Source organism: Brachyistius frenatus, unplaced genomic scaffold, assembly GCF_029030835.1.
Source record: "Brachyistius frenatus isolate BFR_SWC_R1_liver_20210118 unplaced genomic scaffold, ASM2903083v1 Contig_47, whole genome shotgun sequence".
NCBI classification, from domain to species: Eukaryota; Metazoa; Chordata; class Actinopteri; family Embiotocidae; genus Brachyistius; species Brachyistius frenatus.
In genome coordinates this window covers 293971-310312 of record NW_027210646.1, presented here as the reverse complement: position 1 = coordinate 310312, position 16342 = coordinate 293971, and the positions used below count along the sequence as shown (strand labels likewise).

The following is a 16342-nucleotide window of genomic DNA, read 5'->3' as shown; positions in this document are numbered from 1 at the left end:
TGTGTGTGTGTGTGTGTGTGTGTGTGTGTGTGTGTGTGTCTGCACGTGATGCATGCAGACAATAAACAGGTGAGGGCTTGCGAGCTCATGGACGGTGTGTGTGTTCAAACAAGGTACAGTGGGTTCCCCTCTCACTGTGGATTGATGGTGAAGGTGGTGGGAGTAAAGACTGAACAGATTACCGTGGTAACCGCATCTGTCAGATCGGCCAATATGGCAGGTTTATCAGGTGGAGATTGACTCCGGAGAGAAGACTCGCACATTGGAGTCCTGTGCTCCAGCCTCCACTAAAAAGGCCCAGAGGCACGGCCTAATGGATATGACGTCAATATGGGGAGGGAGGAGGAGGCCCATTAAAAAGAGCATCAGGGCAATAAAAGTGGCCACTTCTATTTCTGTGATTGCATCAGGGCGGATAGATGCTTTCAATGCAGAAACGGGGGATTTTGCCCGAAGGATGACACAAATAGGATGCACATAGATACAAAGGGGTTTGTTTACAATTATTCTGGAGTCTATTGTTTTAAGTATTGTCAGTTAAGTAAGGGAGAGAAAATATACTGAGAACATCAGCCTGTGCTGTGTGCATCTCTGGCAGGTGTCTGTGGGCTGAAAGAGGATCCACACATGAGTATGAATAATAAAACGGACATGGAGTGCCTCTGCTGCACGCTCTCTCACGGATGCACGGATGCAAAATGCACATGCACACATATTTTTCCACTCGGCGGGTGGATGAACAATGCTTCAAGAATGTGGTCTGCATGGAGCGCTCAGAGGGAAGTGGTAATGAGAGTTGAAGGATGGGACTGATGGGGCCAAAATGTGCAACACTGCAGAGAGCTGCAGAGGTAGAGATAGAAAGTGTGTTCCAAACACTCTGGATCCCAATGCTGCATTATTGTGCGTGTGTGTGTGTGTGTGTGCGTGTGCGTGTGTGTGTGTGTGTGTGTGTGTGTGTGTGTCAGTTGTTTACAAGAAAGCTGCGCAGTTTGCTTGTGTGGGAGAGTTGTGGGGGCTACTCTTTGGAAGCGGAGAGAGCTAATGAATTCAGCTTACCCAGCATCCCCAGCTGCCTAGCGACCTCACCTCTCAATCACTCTCTATGGGCACTTCTTATTTATAGAGCCATTATTTTTAGCGCTCTATAATTTCAGCCGTCTGCCTCTGGACGAATTAGCAGGAAGAACATTTGAAGGGAAGGATGGAGACAGAAAATTGGAAGAGATGAAAATGTAGAAAAATCTATTGACTCGAGTTTATTTTTGTGGTCTTAAAAAGTATTTTTTTTAAATTTATTTTTTTTACAACTTTTTTACAGTTTCTGTTTTCATTTTGATCAACGCTTAAAACATGGTACTCTTCATGTTTATGGCTGAGACCACCTAGAATCCAATAGTCTGGGGGGAAGAAAATCTAAACAGTAGACAAGTTGCAGACACTAAATTTAGATGCACTGTTGAAAACACATATTCGGAAGTGAGCTCACCCAAAACATTGGTTATAAAACGTGCATTTACACAGCTGTTGAAAAGTCAAGAGTCTCAGCCATGCAGCTCTGTTAGGCTGTACTTATGCAAAGTGGCGCTTTAAGCTGAATGTGAACATCAGCATAGTAACATGCTCACAGTGACAGTGCTAAGATGATAATGTTAAGAAGATAATGTTTGCGATCTTCAGCATGTTAGCTCAGCATGTTAGCACCGTAACATTTGCGGATTAGCACTAGACACGAATCGCAGCTAAAGCAAACGGTAATTGCAATTTGTTTTGCAGTTATTTACCCATAAAGCAAAGCATTTGACAAATACATTTTTTTTTAACATGATAGACACGAGATGAAAAGTTAATAGATCACCGTAGTTAGAACAACCAAAAATGTAAACACAAATTCATCTGTAAAATGTGATTTGCAGATTGACTATTCATTTCAATGTGTGTCAATGTTTTGGATTCTTGAGAAATAACACCAATTTCTGTGGGGGGAGGGGGTGTCAGGAGCCTGTGGGTGACATTTGTGTGTGTAGGCACATGCAAGCTGAGATACCTATCAAAGTAACACTGTCATATTTTTTTTTTTTTTTTTAAACCTTTTTATGATTCCTCTCTGTCTCATGAAAGATGTTACGCTCCGAATGTTAACTTCACCACGAGGCTAAAAACCTGTGCTGAGAAATCCGTCCTCTGTTCGGTCCCTGCTGTTTGTTCTTCAGTCAAGAAATCATTGACCAGAGAGAGAACATCAGCGTTGGCCAAACACTGACTCCCAATACACAGATGAGAAAAGAAAGACAAATTGAATGGCTCAGCACAATGGGTATACATAAAGAGATGGCAGATGTGTGCGCGCGCGCAGACTAACCCAACAAGAGACAATCAAGTGAAATGGGAGAGAGTGAGCGCTGGAACATGGTCATTTATTCCGTCTCGAAAGCCTCCAAGCGTTGGCACCGCACAAATCAAGCCCACGCAATCAAATCTTCACTGAAGGCAACTGGGCGAAACCATTATGTAACTGGCACATAACTCAGGGTGAGACTTGTAGGTACAGAAATGTAGGTCTGCGTGCATGCTAGCTCTACATCTGTGTCTACGGCCTCCTCTCTGTTTTTTTTTTTTTTTAAACTCTTCTGACTTGGACTGGAGACCCTTGCCCCCTCTCCTCCCCCTCCCCCCCCACCACCACCACCACCACCAGGCACAACCAGAGGAAAAGAAGAATAGACTTGGCAGGCCTTGAGTTGGCCATCTGTTCCTGTGGGTGTAGTCAGTCTGAATTAGACCCATCTGTATGTCTCGCGTGCGTAGACACACACGGATAAACAATCTCGTCGTCTTTTCTGCCGGCTTTCTCATGTACTCATAGAGCCTCTTACATGCACAGGCACAGTGCATCTGGCTGTCCAGCCTGCCGGGTCCCGTGGCCAAGTGTCTGGACTTCTGTTCAGAGTGTCTGTGGTTTCAAGGAGGGGAAAAAAAAAAAAAAAAAAGGAGGGGGTTGGAGGCTCATATCGATTCATACCCGCTAGCAAAATTCCAAGAAGCTGCTTTCAAAATCCTCCCTCTTAAATAATTCACCACTCACCTTCAAAATTTCATCAGCACCTACATATAGAGAACAATCTTCCCCTCATCAGCAGCAGCAGCAGCATCATCATCATCATCATCATCATCATCGTGAAGAAGGGGATGATGAGGCAACAGATGAGTGAGCAGGTGGACGATAGTCGGTTGATAATGCCCTTGTCAAAACTCCAAATCAACCATCACAGGCCACTTAATGCAGCTTCGACGCATGCATCTGTGCATCTCCAGACATGACAGTATGCCAGCTCCGAGGCTTGAGTGGGGGTGAGACACTCCATCTGACATTTGATTTGTCAGGGACATTTGACTAATGGTCGGACCGGCTGGCTGCTATGGCAGCAGACACATATAAATATCTGCTGTCTTACCTGTCAGATCTCCTGAGTAGAGTGAAGAATGTCATTATGGTCACCTTGTGCTCTTTCGAGACTACTTCAAGGTGAAGTACTGAAACAGAAAAGCAGCCCATTGTTTTCCATTCCTACATACATCTCTGCAGCAGGGAGCAATAAGCAAAAATCCCAGTGACACATATAACATAGGCTGCTGTTATTGGAACTGTTTTGTCACATTAGCCCATGTACCAAGCAACTTCTTCCTCCAGAGATTCTCCTGATATATTTAGCTGGTGCCAACAGACATCGCTCTTCATCCTCGACAATAAAGCCATGACAGCGTCCAAATGTGACAACCAAACAAGCATCAAGACGTCCCTCAGAGGCAGCCAGGAAAGAGTTTCACTGTCAAAAAGGGCCTTTTGATCTCTTATCCTTGAGGCGGTTTTGGCAAGAGTGAGATAAAGGAAGAGGGAAGGAAGGAGAAATAAAGTCATGTTAAAGGACTCGCTCTGGCCCATAATTATGAATGATCTGTGGCTAAACTGGACTCGCAGAAAAACATAATTAGACTTGTCCACTTAATGAGAGATCAACAATTTTGTGTTGGAAATTGGTTGCTTTTCAGTGACCGCAACCCTTAATTAGGATTTCCCAGTCTGCTGTGCACATTCACAGACACCAGTGAGCAGTGATGCAAATGGAAATCGTTGTGCTTTCTGTCAAACAGTTTTTAAGCAATTAACAATCATTTAACAGGTTGAGGTTTTAGAGCAATTCAGCGAGGACCTGACTGGGTCTGCCAGAGACTTTGGCACGCCAGTCCATATTTATGCACAGCTTACACTTTATTAATAGTTCTTGCTGATGGCAAAGTCTGGCCATCTGAGGAGGTAAATACAGGAGGATTATTCAAGCATAAAGGGTAAATACTCCTGCTTGAATGTCCCTATTATAAATCTTTTAGCTTGACTGCCCAATTATAATGCATGTAGGAACAATTTGAATAGCTATTATATATCTGCACTGAATGGCCTTAGTTTCATGCTCAGTTTTTTTTTTTGTATATAGTCTCTGTGTGTGTATTTATTGTGAAATAATAATTTTTTATTTGTCTTATTTCTTATATCTTATACGTATTTGTGTAATTTTTTTCATATTGTGTGCACTTTTTGTTTTTTTCTTGCTGCTGTGACGACCGAATTTCCCCACTGTTGGGATTAATAAAGTCAATCTTGATCTTAATCTTAGTGAATGTTTAATTTGGCCCAAGATTGAGAACTAATCTTACATCTGTGATATAACTAATATCTAAGTAGTTGTTTAAACTGTCCTGTACCACCAAAGCTGATGATGACTTTTTCTGACTGATTCACCTCCCGTTCCTGTGACTAATATGGAAAACAAACTAACACTGATGTCTATTATGGAAAATTCACAAATACTATGGGTGATAATAACACGGGCTTCTTTTTTTTCTCCTCACTAACAACACTTTTTTTTTTTTTACTGAAACACGAAAATAATGTGTGTTAAAGAAAATCGAATACTCATTTTATGTGTTATCTGGATGTTATATTTTATCCTCTTGGCTACTGATTGCTATCCAGCCAGTTCTTGTCATGCTCCATATCCTGCATCCCGCTAACTCAATTGCACAAAATTTAGGCAGCTTGCCCGTGTCATGCTGAGACATCCAGGTGAACAGTGAGAAGGGAACTGAATTCTCTGTGATAATAATATCTGTGGCTGCCACAGCTTCCTCTGGTCCCAAATGTCCTTGGCTATCCACAGTAATTCAGTGGGCTGAAATACAAAAAACATCAACTCTCTAAAGTGACACTGTTTAAGACTGTGATGGCTGTCAGCTTCTGTGATGCAGGGATGGTTTTATATTCAGCAGTTGATACAGTGAGAAAATATAGGAGAGTGATAAACTAAGACAGGGATGCAGTATCGTTTATTCTTGTTGTTTTTCACCTTAAATCCTTTTAATATTTGTACTACAGAAGGATTTGGATATAATATTGACATGAGACAGTGGCTAAATAATCTATACATTACTAAACCTGCTCAAGAGGAACAGAACCTGAAATTGGAAAAGCTTCTCTTGTGTCAACATAAACAACCGCAAACTCCAACGGGTTCAGACAAGCTTGTTATCCCCAAGCATATAGTGGAAAGCACAAAAGAGCAGAGCTACAGCAAGGATCCCGAGCATGTTCCCTCTGATAGCCACTGGGCAAGCTTGCACGTAATACTCTTGCGATGATTAAGAAGTGCCCGTGTCATGTGACCCGCAGCAGCAGGACCAGCTCACCTTTACTTTTGAGCTGCAGTGGAACTCGTCTTGTGCTCCCCCATATCTGACGATGACCCGTCATGAACGACCGTGACATTTTGCCTGCAGATGTTTTGCTAACAAGGGCCACCTTAAAGAAGCCGGGTTTACTCATGACGCCAGGGTTAAAACTACCCAGTCATCCCATACTCGTGACGTGAGTGCTGGCCATAAATGGGCCATTAATGCGTTATCTGAATTCAGGTTAAGGAGAGTGTAAGTAGGGCTTCATAGATGCTTTTACCATGAATCACAGCAACTGACATAACCGATGTGACATCCAGCAGTGAGTAGATTCTGCCCTCTTGACTCTGTGTGTGTGTGTGTGTGTGTGTGTGTGTGTGTGTGTGTGTGTGTGTGTGTGTGTGTGTGTGTGTGTGTGTGTGTGTGTGTGTGTGTGTGTGTGTGTGTGTGTGTGTGTGTGTGTGTGTGTGTGTGTGTGTGTGTGTGTGTGTGTGTGTGTGTAGGTTAAATGCCACATCATACCTGGTTAAAAAAAGTGAACAATCAGCACTGTGTACATGTAGACTTACTTACTTCTAGTAAAGTCATATATGTTGTGTTGATAATAACAATGTGAACAGGCTTTGGTCGTAGTTTCTTTATCTATGTTGAAAATTGAAACTCTGTGCTGTCATATGATATAGCTACTACTAAACTACATCAGGGAAAATAATCCTGTCTTAAAAATATAATACTTAGTTAAAGTGCTATACGGTATGTAAAGCAGCTAGATCAGAAACCACCTTGATCAACCAACAATAAAGGAATAGTTGCGCATTTATTTGTATCCTTGAAGAAAGTTTGAAGCCTTTTTCACTCTCATGCAGTATTTCTCTATTAAATATGAAGCTACAGCCAGCAGCCAATTGGATTATCTTTTCACAAAGACCAGTAACAGAGGAACACATCTGCCCTAGCTCGTTCTTACACTTTGATTTTTGTACAGGCTGAATGAATAAGATATAACATGTTGACTTATGAGCTTAAGAGGTGCTAGTAAATTGATTTTTTATTTTTTTTTTAATTTTTACCTTCAGATAGAATGGTGCCAAATGCTTGCCCCTTCATCCTTTTATACAAAGACCGGCTGGCTGCTGACTGTGACTTTATAATATTTAGTGTACAAACATTAGAGCGATATCGATCTTCTCGTGTTATCTCTACATTTCCACACTATACAACCGGTCCTTTATGTTGCGGTGCACATATTAGGATTATGATTGGACTGGTAATGAAAATATATACCTTTCTAAGCCCACTGTGGTTTATTTACAGCCTTTCTGTCAGGCAAATCGGTCGACGAACTAAACACTGACCGTAACTTTTTCAGGTTAAATTTTGAATCTTTTATCCAACTAAATAAATTGAATACATTTTAATTATAATAAAAGTTAAAATGATCACACAAGTGCATTTCTAGAAAAGTAAAAAGGCCAGTGCGATGACTACACTGAATCTGTGAGTAGTTTCTTTCAAAGTCATGACTAGCTGCAACATCCAAGTTGGTATTATATATAGTGTGCAGAGTTATTCCTGGCCATCATTATCCAACAGCACAGTTCAAACAACAGAAATGCTAACATAATATTTGGACATCTGTTGAGTGGGTGATCGCTCATCAGGGTGCAATATGGCAGAAACTTTCAAAAGTTTGGTTCGATGAGATTGCTGCCAAAGGACAATCTCTTATCAAAATGAAGCATGCTCTTATAAACACAAACACTGCCACACACAAACACTGCCAATTTAATTTTTACACCAGCTGTAGTGATGTAAAATGTAGGTTAAAGCTGCAGAGACAGAGGGATCCTCTCTCCAGGTTTTTGTAGATCGACTTAAATATTGCCGGGAGACTTGGTCACGTATGAATTGTTGTCGTGTAATACTGCAGTAATAGAAATGCAGGCTTATCTCGTGTTCTTCCTTGTTTTGTGTCCTCAACCACTGCGGAGTCATAACAAAGAGAGATGTCGGGCTCAGCACACCTCATGCGTGGACACCTCATATGCAGTCATGGCTCCTGTAAAGTGCAGCACTATGAAAGGAATACATAACGCATGGTGTAACTTTCCGTTGAGACAATGGAATTCAAATGACGCTGCACAGCTGACATCGTGAGAGTGTTTGGGATTGTGAGAGCTCTTTGCCCCTCTTTCTCACGACATCTGCAGTGCAACGTTGAGACTTTGTTTTGCCGGAAGTGGTTTTGTTTTGCTACCGCGTCCCACAGCTTCACTGTTCTCTTTGGATTGAAGCCTACAGTGACAACTTTGATTGACAGCTCTTCATCATTCATAGACAAACACCATGTAACGGGTAGAAATGTGTAATCTGTAATACTTGTAAACGAAGCAGCAAAGCAGGCTTATGATTTCAGTTATAATCAAACAAATAAACAAAATACTTTTTTTTTCATCATGCAGTCAAACCGTTCAAACATATTCAAAAGTGAAATAGTGATCTTTTAAAGTATTCAACAGCTTGGATGGGCGCCATATTTTTCCTTTAATGCACAGTTCTGTTTTTTGTAAAAAAAAAAAATATATATATATATATATATATATATTTTACTGCTGTTTTTGTCTCATCACTGCAATCTTTCATTCAGTACACTGAGATCTGATAGTCAGTGTCTGAGTCACTGCAGGTATTGATGTCTGCATTGGTTTTTATTTTTTTTATTTTTACACCTCTAGCAGAGCTACTTGTGCCAGAGCTGAAGTACATTCTGTGGTGTTCTTCTTTCTGAGATAATTACAGAGCATAGTCTGCAGATAAATGTACCTGTACAGATATATGACTTTAAAAAAAAAACATTTACAAAGTGCCCTCAGTTAAAATATATATATTTTTTTATCATTTGTTCTTTAGTGCTGTAGCTTCTTCGTTAATGCAAATATACAGTTGGTTAACGTGTATAGCTGCCGTGAAGATTGCAATACATTTTGCGCTATAGGAAACTGCTGTAGCAAAATTCATATCATGGCATCTTGTCAACCTATTGGGACATTTATACTGGTTACACCACTATATTTTTGGCTGAGCTGCAACTATGGGGCCAGCTCTATAAACACAAATATCCGTCATTTCATGACTGAGTGATCCAGGTTACACCATCGGCCTTCCAAACGACGCAATGCCTGTATCTGTGTCAAGTGTAAATCTCATCTTCTTCACTGCTTTGTCCAATTAGGGTCAATAGGGAAAGCAGAGAAGCCCAGACGTCCCCGTTTCCCGTAACTTCCTCCCCCTCTTCCCGGATGGCTGAACTCCACACGCCGTCATGGAGAGTGAGGCCTGCCACCCTACGAAGAAAACTCATTTCAACTGCTTGTATCCATGGTGTCATTCTGTCGGTCATTATCCTAAGTTCATGACCGGTAAAGAGAGAGCTTTTCCTTGCGGCTCAGCTCCCTCCTCACAACTTTAGTCTGGTACAGCAACCGCATTATTGTCGCTACTACTACCACTAGTCTCGGCCTAGTAAAATTAAAAGCCCTCCAACATTTCATACATGTTCCAGCCATGTCCTAGGTTTTGATCTATATACATTTAGTACTGTCCAAATGAGACATAATAGCTGTACTGTCCTGTAAGGATGCCAAAACTTGTGCACAGCACTATATATACATTGTGTATGGTGTCAATGCCGGTTTCAGTCTCTGCTACAAAGAATGTGGTATCCATGTGTCCCCGGTGAGATGCGGGAACAGGAAACTTGGAAGGATGACTTACAGCTTTCCTCTTGTCCAAACTCGCTGTGTAGAGCAAACACAGTCCCTGTGAGACTCTAACTCTCTTTGTCTTTATCTCTCCCTGCCCTCCTTCATTTCGATTTCTCTCTCATCCTCTTTCTCTCTCTGTCAGAGCAGCAAAAAGAGGAAATAACACGTAGTGAGCTCAGCACAGGGAAGGAGTGCTGAACCTTAATTTGTCTTGCCTCTTGAGTACGTGTTACTTGAGTTCTTGAACTCAGGAAGAAATTCATCACAGTGTTCATTAACTAAAGCTGCTAATCACATCCTTGTATAAATGTTCTATTACTAAGCCAACAATTGCAAAGAAGTATTTTTTTTTGCCTACGTGTAAACACGATTAACTACTACCTGTAGAATCCCTCCAAGGTTTGAAGATGTATTATTAATAAGCCGTATGTGGAAAGTAGCCGTCTTTTCTGCGATGTTGTGATGCCTTCTCTTGGGGCTCTGTGTTCAGCGTGGCTGCAACCACAGCCAGCTCAGCTTTATCAGCCCACAACTGTCAGCCAGGCCGATAACCACGCCGCAGGGACACAGACGCATATGTGTATTTCCACATATAAACTCTCACACACACACACACACACACACACACACACACACACACACACACACACAGGCTGCACCACTGCCCAGGGCCGAGCTGTTTTGCTCTCTTTGTTTCTTATGAGGCGTAGTAGAGAGATTAACTAGTAAGGAGGTGTTTATTGGGTATGCGTCGGTGCTTTCTGCCTCAAATTTGGAGTGTAATTCTTGACTTTTTAGGACGTGTTGTTGGACAACAAAGAATAAAATCAGCCCAAACACAATAAACGTGTTTGTATTTATAGCAATGTTGCTTCGAAGAAGTGGATGAGTCGTCAGTGGAGGCCCCGTGCAAAGTGCTAAGTCATCCTGGAATGTGTCCAGAAATGTTTTAGTCCCAGTGGAGCTCAGCATTCAAGATTGTATCAGCACATAATGAGGCCACTAATAGAAAAAGAAGCATAGACTTTTGTTTGGGATGCTGCTGATGACTGGCAGGATAGGAACCACTGCTCAATCTTACAGTTCTGCCAGATTTCAGGAGATTGAGTTACTCTATTGTGTATTTCTTTTGAACTGGGTTTTACTGCATGGGATGTGATTTCCCCACAGATTGAGGAACTCTACCTCATTTAGGGAGGCAACTGAACCATGGGAGGATCACACACTCTTGTGGAGGCTCATTACCAAGTATCTGTGACTCAGCTATTGTCTGTGCCCCAATTTCCTGCAGTAGATATTAATTTATGCAAAGTTTACAGACTTCCAATCCCTGTTGCTGTTTCTTTCCTCTCCCACTGTGTACCCATGACTGTTCACTCATTTACAGTTGGAGATTTATTAATGTATAAACTCTAGGGCTTGGTACCGAGCTTTGAGGTGTTTAAGGGACATCTGCAAATTCTAGTGTTTAGGGATAGCTTTCATGTCAAGCACTGAGGGGATATTTGTAAATTTTAGCATTTAGAGATTGCTTGCATGTCAGGCAGTTAAGTGACATCTGTAAATTGGAGCTACAGAAAACACCCTGGGCTACACTCTATTCCTCCAAACTGCACGGAAACTAAAGATTTGAACCGTAATGTGTGATGTAATTTTCTTTTTCTTACAAAAGATTTGGTATTGCTAAAAAATGTAATTTTGGAACCAGTATTGAGGTCAATTTACCCGTAATGGAACCAAACATTTTTTAATGATACCCATCCCTGGTGATCTCACAGTCGCAGCATAGTTGGATCATTTTGGACTTGATTTGTCTTTATTGAATGTCAGTGTGTAGAAGGTAAGGGTAACAGTTCACATGAGGTCCCATCAATTTCAAAAGAGAGGCTGTGAAAGGAGACCGGCTGACACCAAAATATTTTCCACAAGACACAAAGCAGACCGTCGTCCCACTCACAAACACCCCCTGCCTTGTTATCTCTTTGTTCCTCTCATGCATTGAGAGAGGCCGCCACTCTCTTCTATTCTCTTTTATGTCCTTCTCTTTGTGTCTGTCTGGCTGTCTCGTCCTGTTTCCTAGACAATCTTTCACTCTTGCACTCACCAGCTCACAAGCTCTCACATATTCACCAACACAGCACTAGCTCATTCTGTCACTGTCATGTCACCATAGATTTTTCTTCCATCTGGCTCCGGAAACTGGAACCTACTCTTTTTAATTTGTTTTAATTTCTCTCCACCCTTTTCTCTTCACACTCCTCTCACCTTGTGTTCCTCCTCTTGATCTCTCCCTCACATCTTATCTGCTCTTCCCTTTTCCTATTGGCTTAGCGCAGCGACAGAGCCTGTCGCCATGGAATCTATCTGACTACCTAAAGGCGATGCGTCATGCAATGCAGGCCATTTGTGCTTGTCACAGCTTGCCCCATCCAAGAGCTTCCCACACAACACCAAAACAACGTGTTAACCTTGCATAATAAATCAAGATCTCAGGCAACTCTTTACCACTATTTCAGTGCAATTTCAGCACAATTTCAGGCTCCAAGCCTCATTTACTGTGCTGCTAACATGAAGAATAGATCCATGTGGTGGGTAGAGAATAAAGAAAGAAGCTGGGAGATGGTGGTGGGAGAGAAGAGACAGAATTAAGAGGAGGTGGGAGGTGACAAAGACAGGAGGAGTGATCTGAGAGAGTGAAATGGATTTTGAGAAGATAAAAAGGGAGACAAATTAACAAAGAGAGGTGGTGTAGGAAGACGGCTGTAAAAAGGATTGGAAAAAAAGAGACATCAAATAGCGACATGAAAAATATAAGGCTTAAAAAAAAGGTCAGATAGATGAGGTTAAGATAGAGGCTGGTGTAATGAGAAGCTGTATTTATAAATGAGAAGACAAAACAGATGCTGAGTGAAGTGAATAGAAGAAGAGGCATAAAAAAAACAAAGATAATATTTAGTGATCCGTTGCATAAAAAAACAAAGATAATATTTAATGATCCGTTGCGATATGCCACAATTACGATGAAAATCAAACAAACCAACAAGTACAGTCATGTCCAGAATATTTTCTAGAAGAGACTTCCACACCACACGATGTATTACGCAAAAAGCACAGCACAAAATAGCCTCCACTGTACTGTATACAAAAACAGACACTCAACTGAAATCTGAGAAGAGCAACGATGTGAGAGAGAGAAATTGAAGCACAGTCAGGACAAACAGCGAGATGGATGGCGGAGGGAAAGCAGCCAAGACAAAAATTTGCACAACCTTAAGTAGTTGCAGCGCACTAATGCTCTGATGAGAATCTCATCGGTTTTGTTATTGCATTCAGTAAAAGGCTTTCGTATCAGCACATTCAAAAAGACACCCCAGCACGTAGACACGCAAACAATGCGAGCAGTAGGCTGTCTGAAAGTGTCCTATGCGGTAATGCTATAGCCTATTAGAGTTATCTGCTGACCTGTAGGAACGAGCAACGGCAGCCATCTATTTTACCCCCAGCCTACCTTCATGCTCTATGAGATATTGTATAGTCTGATGGTACTGTAAAGCTGTAAATGATTTTGGATGACATATAAACATGTTCAAAAAAAAAAAAAAAAGTAATCACGTGACTTTAGAAAACGCTACAGAGGGGTAGAGTCAAAGATCCTGCATTAGTGTTGCAGTGATGGGGTTCAGCACGTGTCCAGACGCAGCGAACGCAAGCACACACCGAGATAAGACCCTCGTTTCCAGATGAAGCGGCTCACCAGGCTGTAACTGCCCGCTGCTGAGTCACTTTATTTTAATTCAGAGCGAGCAAGCAGCCGGTCGGCCTCTCCTCCCGGCCCTGTTGCAGCAAAGTGGGGTCCACACCTTGACAGGATAATAACGGCAGCCATGCAGAATAACAAGCATAATTGCGGCGCTGTTTGTCATTTATCAAAGGTTTCCCCGGCTGACATTTTCTTGGTGTGATGTGGCAGGCGAGGCTGATTTTGATGAAAATGTTTGAAAGGTCATGTTCAAAGCGAGCCGCCTTGTTATACACTGACTTTCACCTTCTTTTCTAAGTCGCATGGAGCGCCAGGCTGACTCTTCAAACAGATAAAGCTTCACATCGGGAATTGTCTCCGTCGCTTTACTGACTGTACTTCTTTCATCCACTACGGACTGGGGGTGGAGGCAGATGAAAATCCGTCCTTTTTAATAGAAGTGTTTCATCAGCTTCCGCCTCGTGGAGTTCATGCAAAATATGATGTCGACTTCATCTCTGTTTGAAAATCTAAAAAGTATCTGTCGAACTTCCTGCTCAAAATGTAAATAAGTAGAATTATGACACATTTCAAAATCAGCTTAGAAAAAGGACTTTATAAAGCATTTTTGTGTATAATAGACAACTAAACATCAGTCTGTTTTGCTTTCACCTAAGTCTTACCAAAAAAAACAACCTGATACCTAACAGGGCAGTTTTACTGTCACTGCTTATCTGCCTCCATTGCATAATTGTTGTACAGGTATTCCTGATCATCTCCATTTAAAACTTTGAGCATTCATGCTGCTGGATACTGATGTACTAATAGTCATCGCAATCAGTTCTGTAGTATTCGGTTTGGGTTTTATAAAAGGTCCCGAACAATAAAGGTACAACATATAAGATTTTTAAGATCAAACCTTTTAAAAATGAACTTAACTTATTGACGAAGTTCCGTGTGAAAAAATAATCGTCTTCATGTCATATGAATACACGTGTATTGTGTTGCACTTCACTAATGAAGTTAGCATGCTAACCAGCTAGCTCAATCAGAAGAATTTTTTTTTAAAAGTATTCAATGGAAAAGATTATGCCACCTGAAAAATGGAGATGTCACACAAAACAACTCAGTCGGACTTAAAACGATGCCATAATCAGTAATACCATTTTCTAGTAATATCTTCATAGCTGACATCGTTTGTCTAAGATGGCTTAAGCAGGCGGTGCCTTCACAGCCTCTATTATTCATTTAGTCACAATACTGCAACTCAGTCACACTTTTGTATCCATAGCAATTCTACATTCATAAGCGGTATATTGTAGTGGACGCTATAAACTCCACTGAACAAATGAGAGCGCAGCTATCACATTCAGAGACAATAAAATGTCATGTTCTACCTCAAATTCCTGTGAGGCTGTGCGTCTGTAAGTGTTGACATACTGTTGGTTGGTACAAACTGTACATGACAGGGATTTCCCAGTATGTATCATTTTTACACATACTATACTTGACAAGGATTTACAGTATATCCTGCCATCCTCTCCCACTGACACTTAATATGCTTCTACCTTTTGAACTTGTCTTGTTGTTTATTTTAAGACCACGTGACATCAAAGAGTTCAAGAGGAGGAAATACACTTTTTTTTTTGTTGCTTCCTGCTAAATGACGATCTGTTCCACATCCTTGCCGGCACACGGGGCCCCTGAGCGTGCCTTTTTGTTGAGCAGGCGCTCCCACACCCCTCCCTATCCACAGTCTCTGTTTCCCAGCAGCTCTCCATCGCCTCTCTTTCATCCTCTCACTTGACCTGGCTCTTATCTGCGTTCTCTGAATGGGACGAGGTCTGGGCATCTCCCTGGTATTGAGAAGCCGAACAGACAGCGAGGCCGGCAAGGCTTGGAGGAGATTCCCAGTGGAGGGATGAGGCCGTGCTCCAGGGCTCTTTCTCATGAAAACGGATAGATGCAACCTTGTCCACAGTGCGAGTCCACACGAGGACAGCTGGGGGCGTGTGTTTTTTTGTTTTGTTTTTTACTGTAGAGGGAACGTATCTCTGGGGATTCTGCAGTTTTTGAGAGCAGGATTTTCCGACATAAGCCCAAGGCTGGAGGTCCCACTAGTACAGGCGGAAGGTCATTGGATATGGCCCCGCTGACCTTCCCGGGGTGCAGGTTTTCAGCATTTCCATCAGGCAGCTTATACAGCCACCTCAGACGGTCTTTGTTTGTCGATGAGTAACATTGGTTCTCTTGTGGTCTACAGGTTGCTACAGGGAGGCCAGACACAACACAGGGCCTGTGGCACCGTCTGGACTACAAGTATCCTTTCACTGCTTTCCTCTTCAAAGCACTCTCACATCTGCTTGTACTCACGATAGTTAATGCACTGGTCAGTGGAGTAATATTATACGTGAGTACAAAAGAAAATAGTGTTTCAGGCACGACCAAGAAGGCCCCTTATGTACCAGGACAGCAGAACAAATAGGAAGGTAATGATCCGCTACAAGTGCGTGGCCTGCAAGCACTCATACACGATACTATATACACTATACAGTGTGTGAACAGTCCTCATTTGTGCAGTCGTACCAGAACAACATCCACACTTGTTCTCATTTTATTTTTCCTGATATGAAATGTGCTTTAGGATGCATTTACGTATTCACTTTAAAGAAAAGGTCCACAATTTTTTGAGTCCGTCTTAAAACGATGGTTATGTTCCCATAAGAAGACAGAAACAGATGTTGTTGCTGTGATCACTCCTCCTGTACATACTGATAATTAAAACCCAATTTAGCATTCTTATAAATGGCAGAACATTTTTTTTTTTTTTAAATGAAAATTGATGCAGCAGAACCAGAGATATCACCTTTTATATTAAGCGCTCTTATTTCTTGTCAAAATCTGGTGCTTACGTTAATCATGTATAATTCCACACTAACAAGTTGGAGTGGGGATTCCAAATTTTCTGTTAGAGGAAGCCAATCAAGCATAGATGAGAAGTGAGCTACAGAGGTCTGGTCAGCTCACTTCTTTCCAACTCTCAGATATTATTCATTTTTAAATGTGTATTCTTCAGGCCCAACCAACATTGGCTCAAATGGCAATTTTTCAA

General features: G+C 41.7%; 1 protein-coding gene across 1 annotated transcript in view; it reads left to right on the top strand.

Moving 5' to 3' along the window:
• Positions 1–16342, top strand: part of trpc1 (transient receptor potential cation channel, subfamily C, member 1) — a 64995-nt gene that overhangs the window by 17911 nt on the left and 30742 nt on the right. Inside the window, exon 3 of the mRNA XM_069703516.1 lies at positions 15494–15549. The gene's annotated coding sequence lies outside the window, so the exon portion shown is untranslated. The remainder of the gene's footprint in view (positions 1–15493; positions 15550–16342) is intronic.